This window comes from Miniopterus schreibersii (genome assembly GCF_964146895.1).
Source record: "Miniopterus schreibersii genome assembly, chromosome: X".
In the NCBI taxonomy this organism is placed as follows: Eukaryota; Metazoa; Chordata; class Mammalia; order Chiroptera; family Miniopteridae; genus Miniopterus; species Miniopterus schreibersii.
This window is the reverse complement of record NC_138104.1, coordinates 80,841,290-80,852,495: the sequence shown is the minus strand read 5'-3', so window position 1 is coordinate 80,852,495 and position 11,206 is coordinate 80,841,290. Positions and strand designations below refer to the sequence as shown.

General features: G+C 44.3%; 1 protein-coding gene across 8 annotated transcripts in view; it reads left to right on the top strand.

Moving 5' to 3' along the window:
* The first annotated feature begins 1,599 nt into the window (after positions 1 to 1,599).
* Positions 1,600 to 11,206, top strand: part of USP9X (ubiquitin specific peptidase 9 X-linked) — a 117,277-nt gene continuing 107,670 nt past the window's right edge. For 3 of the 8 annotated variants that reach the window (XM_081125138.1, XM_081125139.1, XM_081125132.1), the window contains exon 1: positions 8,259 to 9,083. The gene's annotated coding sequence lies outside the window, so the exon portion shown is untranslated. Of the gene's footprint in view, positions 1,702 to 7,773; positions 7,858 to 8,051; positions 8,179 to 8,258; positions 9,084 to 11,206 lie in introns of those variants that run through there. The other 5 variants (XM_081125136.1, XM_081125134.1, XM_081125137.1 and 2 more) reach the window with 3 other exon arrangements.

Genomic DNA, 11,206 nt, shown 5'->3' with positions numbered 1-11,206 from the left:
TTATCTGTTAGATGAATTAAGAATAAGAAAAATAAAATATTTTATTTTGCCTTCATTTATTCCTTCTCTCATGCTCTTCCTTTCTTTATGTAGATCTAAGTTTCTGACCTATATCGTTTTATTTTTCTTTCTGGAGCACTTTCAACTTCTTGAAAAACATGTCTACTGGCAACAAATCCCTTCAATTTTTTTTTTGTTTGAGAAAGTCTTTATTTCCCCTACACTTTTGAAAAATAATTTGGATACCGAATTTTAGGTTGTATCAACACTTTAAATATTTTACTCCACTCTTCTCTCTTGTTTGCTTGGTTTCTGAAGAGAAATCCAATGTAATTCTTATTTTTGCTCCTCTATAGGTAAGGTGTTTCTTCTCTCTGGCTTCTTTCAAGATTTTCTTTCTCTTTGACTTTCTACAGTTTGAATATGATAAGTCTAGGTGTAGCTTTTGTGGAATTTATGCCGCTTGGAATTCCCTGAGCTTCCTGGATCTGTGGTTTGGTGTCTGTCATTAATATTGGAAAATTCTCAGCCATTATTACTTCAAATATTTCTTCTGTTCTTTTTTTCTCTTCTCCTTTTATTCCTGTTATGTGTATGTTAACAAACCTTTAGCAATTGCCCCAGAGTTCTTGGATATTCTGTTTTGTCTTTAATTCTTTTTTTGTTCCTTTTTGCATTTCAGTTTTGGAAGTTTCTGTTAACACATTTTCGAGCTCGCTTATTCTTTTCTTGGGCACATCGAGTCTACTGATGAACCCATCAAAGTCATTATTCATTTCTGTCACAGTGTTTTTTATTCTAGCATTTCCTTTTAATTCTTACTGTTTCCAACTCTTTGCTTAAGTTATTCCTTTGTTCTTACCTGTTGTCCACTTTTCCCACTAGAGCTATTAGCATATTAATCATAGTTTTTAAAAATTCCTAGTTGATAATTCTAACATCTCTGCCATATTTGAGTTTGGCTCTGATGCTTGCTCTGTCTCTTCAAACTATGATTTTTTTAATCTTTTGGTGTGCCTTGTCATTTTGGGTTGAAAGCCAGACATGATATACTGGGGGAAAGGTGCTGTGATAAATGGCCCTTTCGTGATGTGGTACTGTGTGGGGGAGGGAAAGCATTCTATAGTCCTATGACTATTAGGTCTCGGTCCCTTAAGGAGCTTGGGCCCCTCAGCGGTGACTGTCCCAAGAGCTTCTCATCCCTTCTCCATCTTCCCTTTAGGTGAGACAGGATGGCTAGAGGGGGCTGGAATTGAGCCTTTTACTTTCCTCTTGTGTAAGGTTAGAGGGATAACCCCCCTCCCCCATCTCTTGTAAAATGCAAGGTGGTGGTAGGGAATAAAAAAGTTTCCCTTGAGGGTAGATATTTGTAAAGGAGAACAGAATGTTCTGGGCAGTTTCAAAAAGGTTACTTTGCCTCTTTCTGCTGAGAAGCAGGGAGGGGTTTTTCTCCCGCCTATAGCCTGAAAACCTGGTAGAGCTCCCGCTGGAGTTTTGCAAGAGATAAAACTTACAAAATTACGGAGGCCCCCCCTAAGACTGTCTCCCCGCCCTCTGGGGTTTTTTTTTTTTTTTTTAATTTTTTTTTTACCTCTCTAGCTCTTTCCACACTGAGCCTCCAGCAATTCATCAACTACAGTTTGTTTTTCTACCCTGGTATTGGCTCCAGATGCAGGCTTCTGTTCCAAGGCTTCTGCGCTGGTAAGCTGTGATTCTTCGTATTTGCCTGTGTCTCCAGTTTGGGGGGCAGCGGTTAGTTAGCACCCTGACCTCAATTTTCTGATGGATCTAAGGGGAGTTGTTGATATTCAATCTGTTTGACTTTTTTCTTGCGAGGATGGAAGTGATGACTTCCAAGCTCCTAACATGTTGGACCGGAAACTGGAAGTCAGCATTTTCTTATAATAGCAAAAGATTTAAAAACCTGCCAAATGTGCATCAGTAAAGGACTGGCTATCCAAATTATGCTGCTTGTACCCAATGAAGTACTATGAAGTCAAAAAAGTCAGCTCTAGACGTCCTGATATGGAAAGATCTGCAAGATATTTTAAGTGAAAACATGCAAGGTGCAGAAAATAAATAGCATGCTAACATTTGCTGAATGTTCTTTGAAGTGAGTGAATGTGTTTAAAAAGGATATGTATATACCTACCTCCTATTCTTCAAACTAAATAAAGAAATGCAATTTTAAAAGATTAGTAGAAAATACTCCAAAATTACAATTGCATTTTAGCATTTGAGAGTTATTTTTACTTTTCTCTCAATTTTGCAAACTTCCTTAATTTGATTAAAGGACTATTCATACAAAAAAAAAATCTGGAAGGAAATCTGGTCATTGGTTTTGGTGATGGAAGAAAGGAAAATTTCTCCCGTTTGCCAGAGATTTTGTAATTTCATATTACATTTACAGTGTTTTTTGTTTGTGACATAAATGCAGGTTTTAAACTTCTAGTGTCCGTGTTAGGCAAACCCTTTTGCAAAATGGACCAGGCCTGCTTCTGTTGGGTGCACCACCTGTTATAATATAATTTCTAGCACACATTTAAAAGCCATCATAAATCACTATTTTGATATGCAATCCCATGTTAAAGGACTTGACCAAGCATAAAAGACTGGCTGATTTGGAAACTGTGTAGTTTTCCTCTAGTCCTTGACAACTGAGAGCTAGCAGTGCAGCTATGCACAGTTGCACTTTTTGCAAACAGCCACTTCGGTCTGCAAACCTAAGAGCAGAGCTGTGAGGTCCTCTGCACTACCTAGGGCAACCCCCAAAGGAAGCAAGATGTCTGAAATGAGCCCAAAAATATAAAGAAGGGAGACAACTGATGCAGTTTGGTTGACATATTGTTTGCATTTTTTTCAAAAGAATAAATTTTACCCCAAAGAATGAGGCAAAAAATATGCCTAAGAGACAAGAAAGAATAGCTGTGGTAGCAGTCAAAAATACAATGTTTGGAATAAATAAACCAAAAATCTCACCAGTTTTGACTGAAAGAAAGCCTTTTTATATTAGTGAAAAGTTTAAATTGCAGAATATATTTAGAGAAATAGCACTTTATTACATATATTAATATATACAGTATAATTACATATAATTATACACTTATAATTATTTTATATTAATATATAATGTATATTACATATTACTATGTATTTAAAAAATTTTTTTATTGATTCTTAGAGAGAGAGGAAGGGAGAGGGATAGAGAGAAACATCTATGAGAAAGGAACATCATCAATCAGCTGCTTCCTGCACACCCACTACTGGGGATTGCGACTGCAATCCCAGCATGTGCCCTACTGGGAACTGAAGCAGTGGCCTCTTAGTTCATAAGTCCACACTCAACCACTAAGCAACACTGGCCGGGCTATATTATTATGTATTTATTTAACATATATTTTAGCAGATAAACTCTGTCTTAGAAGTCCTGAAGAAGGTGATCTCAAACTTTAGTAGCCTGTAGTAGAGTCACGGGGAAGGAGGGCACCTCTTTAACCCTTTCACTCATTCTAGAAAGTTCTGTGTGAAATATAGCCCTCAGATCATTCCTATGCTGGTTTCAGATTCCTGAGAGAAGCTACTTTTATTACTAAGAATGATTTAGGAATTATGGGAACCTCTGATTTATAGCCATTTGGTCAGAAGCACAGGTGACATCCTAGATTTTCAGTTGGTGTCTGAAGGGAGGGGGGGGGGCAGTATTGCAGGACTGAGCCCTTAACCTATAACCCAAGGGGATGGGGGTGTTGAAACCTCCAGTCTATAGCTGGTTGGTCAGAAGTGCAGGTAGCAACTTGGACTTGCAATTGGCATCTGAGGTGAAGGGCAGTCTCGTGGGACTGAGCCCTTAATCTGTGGAATCTGGGTGGACAGTGTCAAAATTGAGTTGAATGGTAGGATACCCCAGTGCTATAGGAGAATCGTTAGTAGGTGATGCTGGGAAAGGACCCACCCCCACCATTGTTGATCAGAATCTTAGAGCTTAATTAAGTGCTTACTTTTTTCTGGGGTAAGCAGTAATGTGTCCAAATTAGAGTAGACTTTGAAGAAATTCTGGCAAAAGAAAGAGTTGGTTGAAATTTTGCCTTTTTAGACAATTTCCAGGCTGGCCAAGAAGAATAGGAGGGTGTGATAAAGCAGAAAGCAAGATGGAGCTGAAGCTTCACCAGGCTGCAATCATGTAGAGAGAATGTAGTGAGAATTTCACTTGATGTCTGAATTGAATTACCAAGTGGTCAGTCTGGGTGAGTTCAGTGCAGCTTTGGTTGTGAAGTGGTTGTGAAAATCAGGTTGACTTTGCAGGTCCACATTTAAATCAGGAGGCTTATGTTTTAGCTAGGTAAGACCTGGAAAATTGCGACTCTTTTGGACAGACACATAGACAGAGCTGAGCTATACTACTATTTAGGAGCTCTGGGTTTATTAGAACTAGCCTAGGGTCAGGAGTAAGGCATAATTAGTACCCCTATGTCCTGCTCAGGCAATTAACCTGTGCCTCAAACTGGTGATAGGAAGATTCAGGCTTCTCAGGAAACAAAGTTGTTCCTCTCCAACTAGAAAAATATGTACTTCTTAGGTCTTGATGAAATAAGCAAGGCTGTGCTAGTAAAAACAAATGAAAAGGCTCAGATTATTTTGCACTGTGGTGGTTTACTTTAAAAGTATAAAATAGAATCCTTCAAATTTTAAATAAAAGCCAAGGGATCCAAAAAGTCTAGAGTAAAAGGAGTGAAATAATACCATGGACTCTGCATCCAAGTCCTTGGCTGGGAACAGGTCAGTTTCAGAGGGGTTTTCACTGAGCAGGACGGGCAGATTAGTTTAAGCTTGTCTGTCCTTGAATATCCATAAGCAATAAATTATATATTATCAGCTGTGATCCTTTATATTGCACTTTGTTCTCTCTATGTTCTCTCTCTAGCTATGTCCTGTGCCTGTTGTCATGAAGGAAGATGAAATGGGACCATCTACTTAGATTCTTAGTTAACATGTTTTTATAGTAAAAATAAGTCATTGTGGACTTTCCTCATTCCATTCAAATCACAAAGCCTTCTCTTTTCTAGGGGACATATTATCAAAGCTCCCTCCTCTTTTGTATTAGCTTAGCTATTAACCCAGAAGACATTTCCACAGGTATGAAGCATTTACCCTCTTGTGGAGCATTTACCGTCTTGTTTATAGAACTTTGAAATTCATAGCCTCAAAAGTTTTCAATAATATTAACTTATCCAGGAAATTCTGTGTATTCTTTAAGTGTCCTAGTAAACAATGAGCATCTTATCAAGCATTTTGGGGGCCAGGGGCTGGGAATAAGAGTGCAATGGGACATTTTATGAGGAAATGTAATATAATAAGGCTTTTCCCTACCAAGGAGGGACCAGGAAGTAAAAAAAAGAAAAAAATTAGTTTTAAAGCCAAAGCACAGGTGTTAGGAAAGAGAAAGGAAAGAGAAACCAAAACAAAGGAAATAAAAAGAAAGGCCTGGACTATATGGACTTTAAGGAGCTGCACTGTGGCATTGAACCTATTCTTTGAACTTGGAACTGTTCACTTCCTATCCCATTAACTGGGAGGAAGGTGTCAAAAATGGGCAGTACTGTGGGGTGCCTACTGGGCAGCTCCACAAAGCATAGAAAGGAGTGAGTTGCACTGTGGTGGTTTACATTAAAAGTATAAAATAGAACCTTGACTTGATAAACTAGGTCCCTCTACAACTGCCAGTGGGAGTGTAATTTATGGACTAAACCATATGAAATTGAATTTTTCCCAGTTTAAAAAAATTGTGGTAAACTGTATATAACAAAATTTACCATTTTAACCATTTTTTAAAAGTCCTCACCTGAGGATATGTTCTTTTAAAAATTTATTTACAGAGACAGGAAGGGAGAGAGATGTTGATTGGTTGCCCCTTACTTACACTCCAACTGGGGATCGAACCCGAAACCTAGTATGTTCTCTGACCTGGAATTGATCCTGCAACCCTTTGGTGTACGGGATGACACTCCAACTAACTGAGCCACCTGGCCAGGGCCCATTTTAACCATTTTTGAATGTACCATTCATTAGCTTTAAGTACATTAACAGGGTTGTGCAACCATCACCGCTTTCCATTTCCAGAACTTTTTCATGGTCCCAAAAGCAACAATATAATTGATAAGAGCAGACACCCTTGTTAGAGGTGCACTTTTGATAGTGCTAAAAGGACTGTGTTCAACACTTACCAATCTTGTCTGGTGATTATGGGCAAATCACTGACCCTTAATGTTTCCTTATTTAAAATCAATGATAGCAGTATATGTACTGGCTACCTCACAGGGTTCTGAAGATTAAATAAAACAATCATGCACTTAGCAAACCTACAGTGTACATGGATGGTAGTGTCTACTCTTTAGGAACTCATAAGCTAGTGGACAATCCATTCATGGAAATAATTTTAAAAACAAGATAAAATATACTAAGAATTATTAGGGCTATGAAGTTTGTCTTGGACACCTTATTTTGTGGTGAAAACTGTATAGTCTAATAATGTATAAACAAATGGTTTTAAAATTTAGGATACTTGTAATGTGCTCTGACTGTGTCACCCTCAGTTAGTTTGGATTCCAACCCTTTATCATAAATTAGCATAAGTATAGCATAACTAAATCCAACTCTGTCCTATACAAAAATATAAAGATTTGTTTTATGGGCGTTTGCTATCATTTTTGCATACAATTTGTTGTCTACAGCATTTTTAAGTAAAAAAAGCTGTGGTGAACTAAAAACTGCATTTCTTTTCTCTTCATTTGGGCATTGAAGGTAGTCTGTGTAGACTTGTTCCAAGCACTCCATTTATCTGAGATTAACCTGATAACCTTCACTTTGTAACATCAACATAGCACAGTCTTTTTTTTTTTTTAATTGATTTTTTTTTTTTTTTTTTTAGAGTGAGGAAGGGAGAGAGAAATATCGATTTATTGTTCCACTTACTTATGCATTCATTGGTTGATTCTTATATGTGCCCTGATCGGGGATCAAACCGCAACCTTGGCATATGGGGCGGACGCTCTAACCGACTGAGCTACCCTTCCAGGGCCTGGATAATCGACATAGAAAATAGTATATGGCATAGTGTATATGATGGGTTCATAAGGCCCTTCTGGGTTCTAGCACTAAATTGTGCTGATGGTTTGGCAAGAGAGGCTAATCTTGCTACGTTTAGTATTGCCTAGTGAGTGCTATGCTGTCGGTGGCACTTTATAATTTTTTCCTTTGCTGTTCTGAGGGCTACCGTGGTCAAAGGGTGATCGGTCAGAGCCAGTCAGGCTGTGAGGAAGCCTAAGTGCTTTCAGGTACTGATGTTGCAAGAGCAAGTGAACGAGTTCCTCAGAGCACCTGCTTCGAGGGGGGGGGCGGGGGGGGGCGCGGGGGAGAAGGCCCCTACTCGCAACTAACCCCCTCCCCCATCCAGCCTTGGGAGATAGCCACACCTTTCTCCTATCGGTATGGAGCAGGTGGCCAGGGACCTCGCACCAATGCCCCTCCCAGGGTAGCCGCCTCGTGGGCCTGGCCGCCTCGCGGGCCCTGTGACGCAGGTCAGCTGCGCCGCTGGGACCCCCCCCAGGCACCACCAGTGCGACCGCCCAGCGCGTGGTCTCCAGATCTCGTCTTTCCGCCGCCCCTCCCCCCACAATCCCGGAACTGGGGGGGTGCAGGTGACGTCATCATCCGGGCACTCGTTGGCGGGGCCACGGTTCACAATGGAACAAAAACAAACGGCTCAAGTCAAACTCTGAGCGACGCGGCTGTGGCTCATGCGCTTAACCCTGTCCTGGCCATACACTCTGCCAGTCCCGATCCTCCAGCTCCTCCCGCGTGGTATGCTGGATCCTTTCGGGCCTCCCTTCCCCCCACTCCTGCCTGTCCTCGCGCCACCTCTGCCCTCACACCGCCGGGAGCCCGGGGCAGTGTAACACCGTTCCCTGTGGTGGGGCGACCCTGGAGAGGCGGGGCGGAAGGGAAGCTCTCGAGAGAACAATCTTTACCGCATTGTCTTCCCCTCCCCCACCCAGCTTTCCGGGTCTAAGCGTCTAGCCAGGCCTGGCTCCCAGGGCGGTGCGCCACTCTCCCAGGCTCCACGGCCCCGGGTGGAGGAGGAGCAGAAAGAGTCGAGGGAGCCAAGAACAGCTGATCGCGAGGGTAGGTGGAGGGGAGGGGGGGGGGCCGAGAGGCGGACCCTTGAGGGGCGGGGCTTGGCGGGGGTAGGGCTTCACGGGGGCGGGGACCTCGGGGTTTTGGGCGGCTCTGAAGCTAGTGGGAGTCTGCGCCGCCGCCGCCGCTGCTGCTCTCGCCGCCGCCGCTGCTGCTCCTGCTCCTGCCACCGCTACCGCCGCTGCCACTGGCCGAGCGGTTTTTTTTTTGTTTTTTTTTGGTTTGGTTTGGTTGATCCGCCATATTGACGAGGACGGGCATCCGCGGCTGCGGAAGGTAGTCTCCGCCGCCGGAGCTGCAACCTCCGTGTACCCGGCGCGTCCGGGCCTCTGCCGCTCTGAGCCCCTCCCCGCCTCTCAGTTCACAGGCCTCGCGGGAGTCCGCTGCTGCCGCCTCTCCCGGGAGGCGGCGGCCTCAGCGACCGGTGCTCGAGTCGGCGCCGGGAGCGAGCTGCAAGCCGCAGCCAAACGACCAGGCCCCGGAGCAGGGGCAGAGGCTGCGATCAGGGGAAAGTGAAGTGGCCACTGCGGGAGGAGGAGCAGGAGGAGGTGACGCAGGAGAAACGCACCGCCCGGAGCTCGTCTGAGCTCAGAGAGAGCCCCAGCCTTAGGAGAGAAAGGGGGAAGAGGCCCGCCGGCGGCGGAGGAGGAGGAGGCGGCGGCGGCAGCGGCCACCGCCGTTGCAGGGCGGGAGCTGCAAGTAGTGAATTCCGGTGCTCCTGTGCCGTGCCCCGGTCCTTAGGCTCGCTGCAGCCTCTCGACACACTTAGTCGTTCGTGTCCCCCCCCCACCCCCCGGGCCTGGGATGCACCCGGGTCAGCCTTGTCCCGGGACTGAGTCGTGCTGCCTCCTCCGGTTGCCCTGCTTCTGAAGAGGAGACGCCTGTGTTGTGCGGTGAGTAGCCAGCCGCGCCGGGGAGACACGCTTTTCCCGGGCCAACAGCTGGACTTCGCTGAGGGGAGGAGGGCGAGGGGGTGTGTGTGTGTGTGTGTGTGTGTGTGTGTGTGTGTGCGCGCGCGCGGTTCCTTCTCCGGGGCCGCCTGCCGGCCCGGGGGCTTCCCCGCCTCCCCCCACCCTCGAGCCACGGGCTGGGCGGGCGCGGGCGCGCGCTCGCGAGGCGGGCGCGCGGAGCTGGGCTCTCCGCGGAGCCGGCGTCCCGGGAGCGTGTCTGTGTGTTTTGGACTGTAAGGGAAAATGGCTGACGGCTCCGTCCCTCCCCCTCCTCCCCCTTCCCGTCCAGTCTGAGGCTGAGTGGGAGGATGGAGTCTCCCGGCCCTGCGGGGCAGCCTCCGCATCCGCACCCGCACCCGGGGGCCGGGTCAGCGCTGGGGGGCTAGAGGCCGCCCCCCTCCCCCCGCCTCAGGGCTTGCAGTTCGGCGGCCTGGCGGCCACTCTCCCCATTCTTGTTCCACTTGACACCAAACGCCATTATTGAGGTGGAGTGATTTGGAGCACTAGAGCTAGGCCTCGGCTACGTCTGGCTTTGAGGCCCGACGACTTGTCCGCCTCCCCCCACCCTCCCGCGATAGCCCGCAGCTTCTCCTTGGCCCCGAGCGGGAGCCAGGTTATCGTCCGCCTCCACCTCCTTCCCCACCTTCGCGAGAGCCGAAGCCACGAACGCTGTTTTGATGCAGAAACAACGCTTCCAAGCTCGCTTGGACCCACCACCTTTCTATTTTTAACCGTTTCTGCCAAAAATAGTAGCATGTGCGAGTTCGTTAGTGATAAAACCTTCAGGTTTTTGTGATGTGAGGCTTCAGGGTTGATAAATGGTTTTTTTTTCATTCATTGTGAAATAATAAGTTAAAGAGTTATGGAGCAGGTGTATACATGTTTTGTAATATTCGTGTGCATTTTTGTGGCGACTGGAACCTACCCCGGAATTTTTCATATTTCCCATAAAACTTATTTAAAATGAAGCATATTATTTTTTGAAAGCTCCGTAGTTAAAACGTTAATTGGATTTTCCACTGTTCGGTTTACACAGGTGTGTGTAATTTCTTAAAGGTTGTCTGAATTTAACCGAGCGAGTTAGATGTACGTTAAATATTCACGCTTTATTTTGGGGAGAGGGAAATATTCGGTGGCATTCTTTCACCTGGAAACCCTTGAGTCCCTTAAGTCTACATAACGTTTGTAAAATCTTCACTTTTGAGGAAAAAACTGGAGTGCATCGATTAGGAAACTTTTCGGCAGGTACTTAACCCGCTCTTGGAGCTCATTAACTACTCTGATTATATAGAGTAAGGACCGGTTAACTATGACTAGGTTGATTTTCTTAATCTGTACCCTTGAACTTTATAAAAATAGAGACTACAAACTCCTTTACGTCTCCCTGGTCGGCTGATTTTAGTGGGCTGCCATTTTGGTTTCAGCAAATGCCTTCCAAGTGCTTAAAGATTCACGTATCAAATATACAAATGTGTCAATGTTTGTTTTCTCAATTTTAAAACTGGTGCTTTGTCATACTTAATACCTTTAACTCTTTAAGCTTTATTGTTCCAGTGTTCGGGTGCAGTGAAAACCAGAAGTATTTCGAATTGGTGTACCAAGGGTGAATTCAAAATGTTTTTGATAATCATATTTTGCTTTCTTTTTCTTTTGTGCCTCTTTCTCCAACTTATAATCATCTTAAATATTTCCTTTACATACATTTAGTATCACATAAGATAATGTCATTATTTTTGCCTCAAATATCAAACATAATTTACAAACCTCAAGGAGAAAGAATCGCTTTCTTTAATTAAAGTATGAAACTTTTGAACTTACACTAGTTTTTTATTCCTATTCATTTTTAAATATTTTTTTTGCACGGATATTTAACTTGTAATTCTCAACATATTATCTTAACGTTCTTTTGTTTGCTGACCTTGGTAGTTTGAAGGAAAATTTCTGGAGGGATTAAATAACAGCAAGAACAGTACATGTGAGAATCTAAATTCTTCAGAAAGTAACTTTGAAGGGCAGATTTTACCTTTCACCAAATTATTGGGAACTCTTGTTGGTGTTCCATAGTT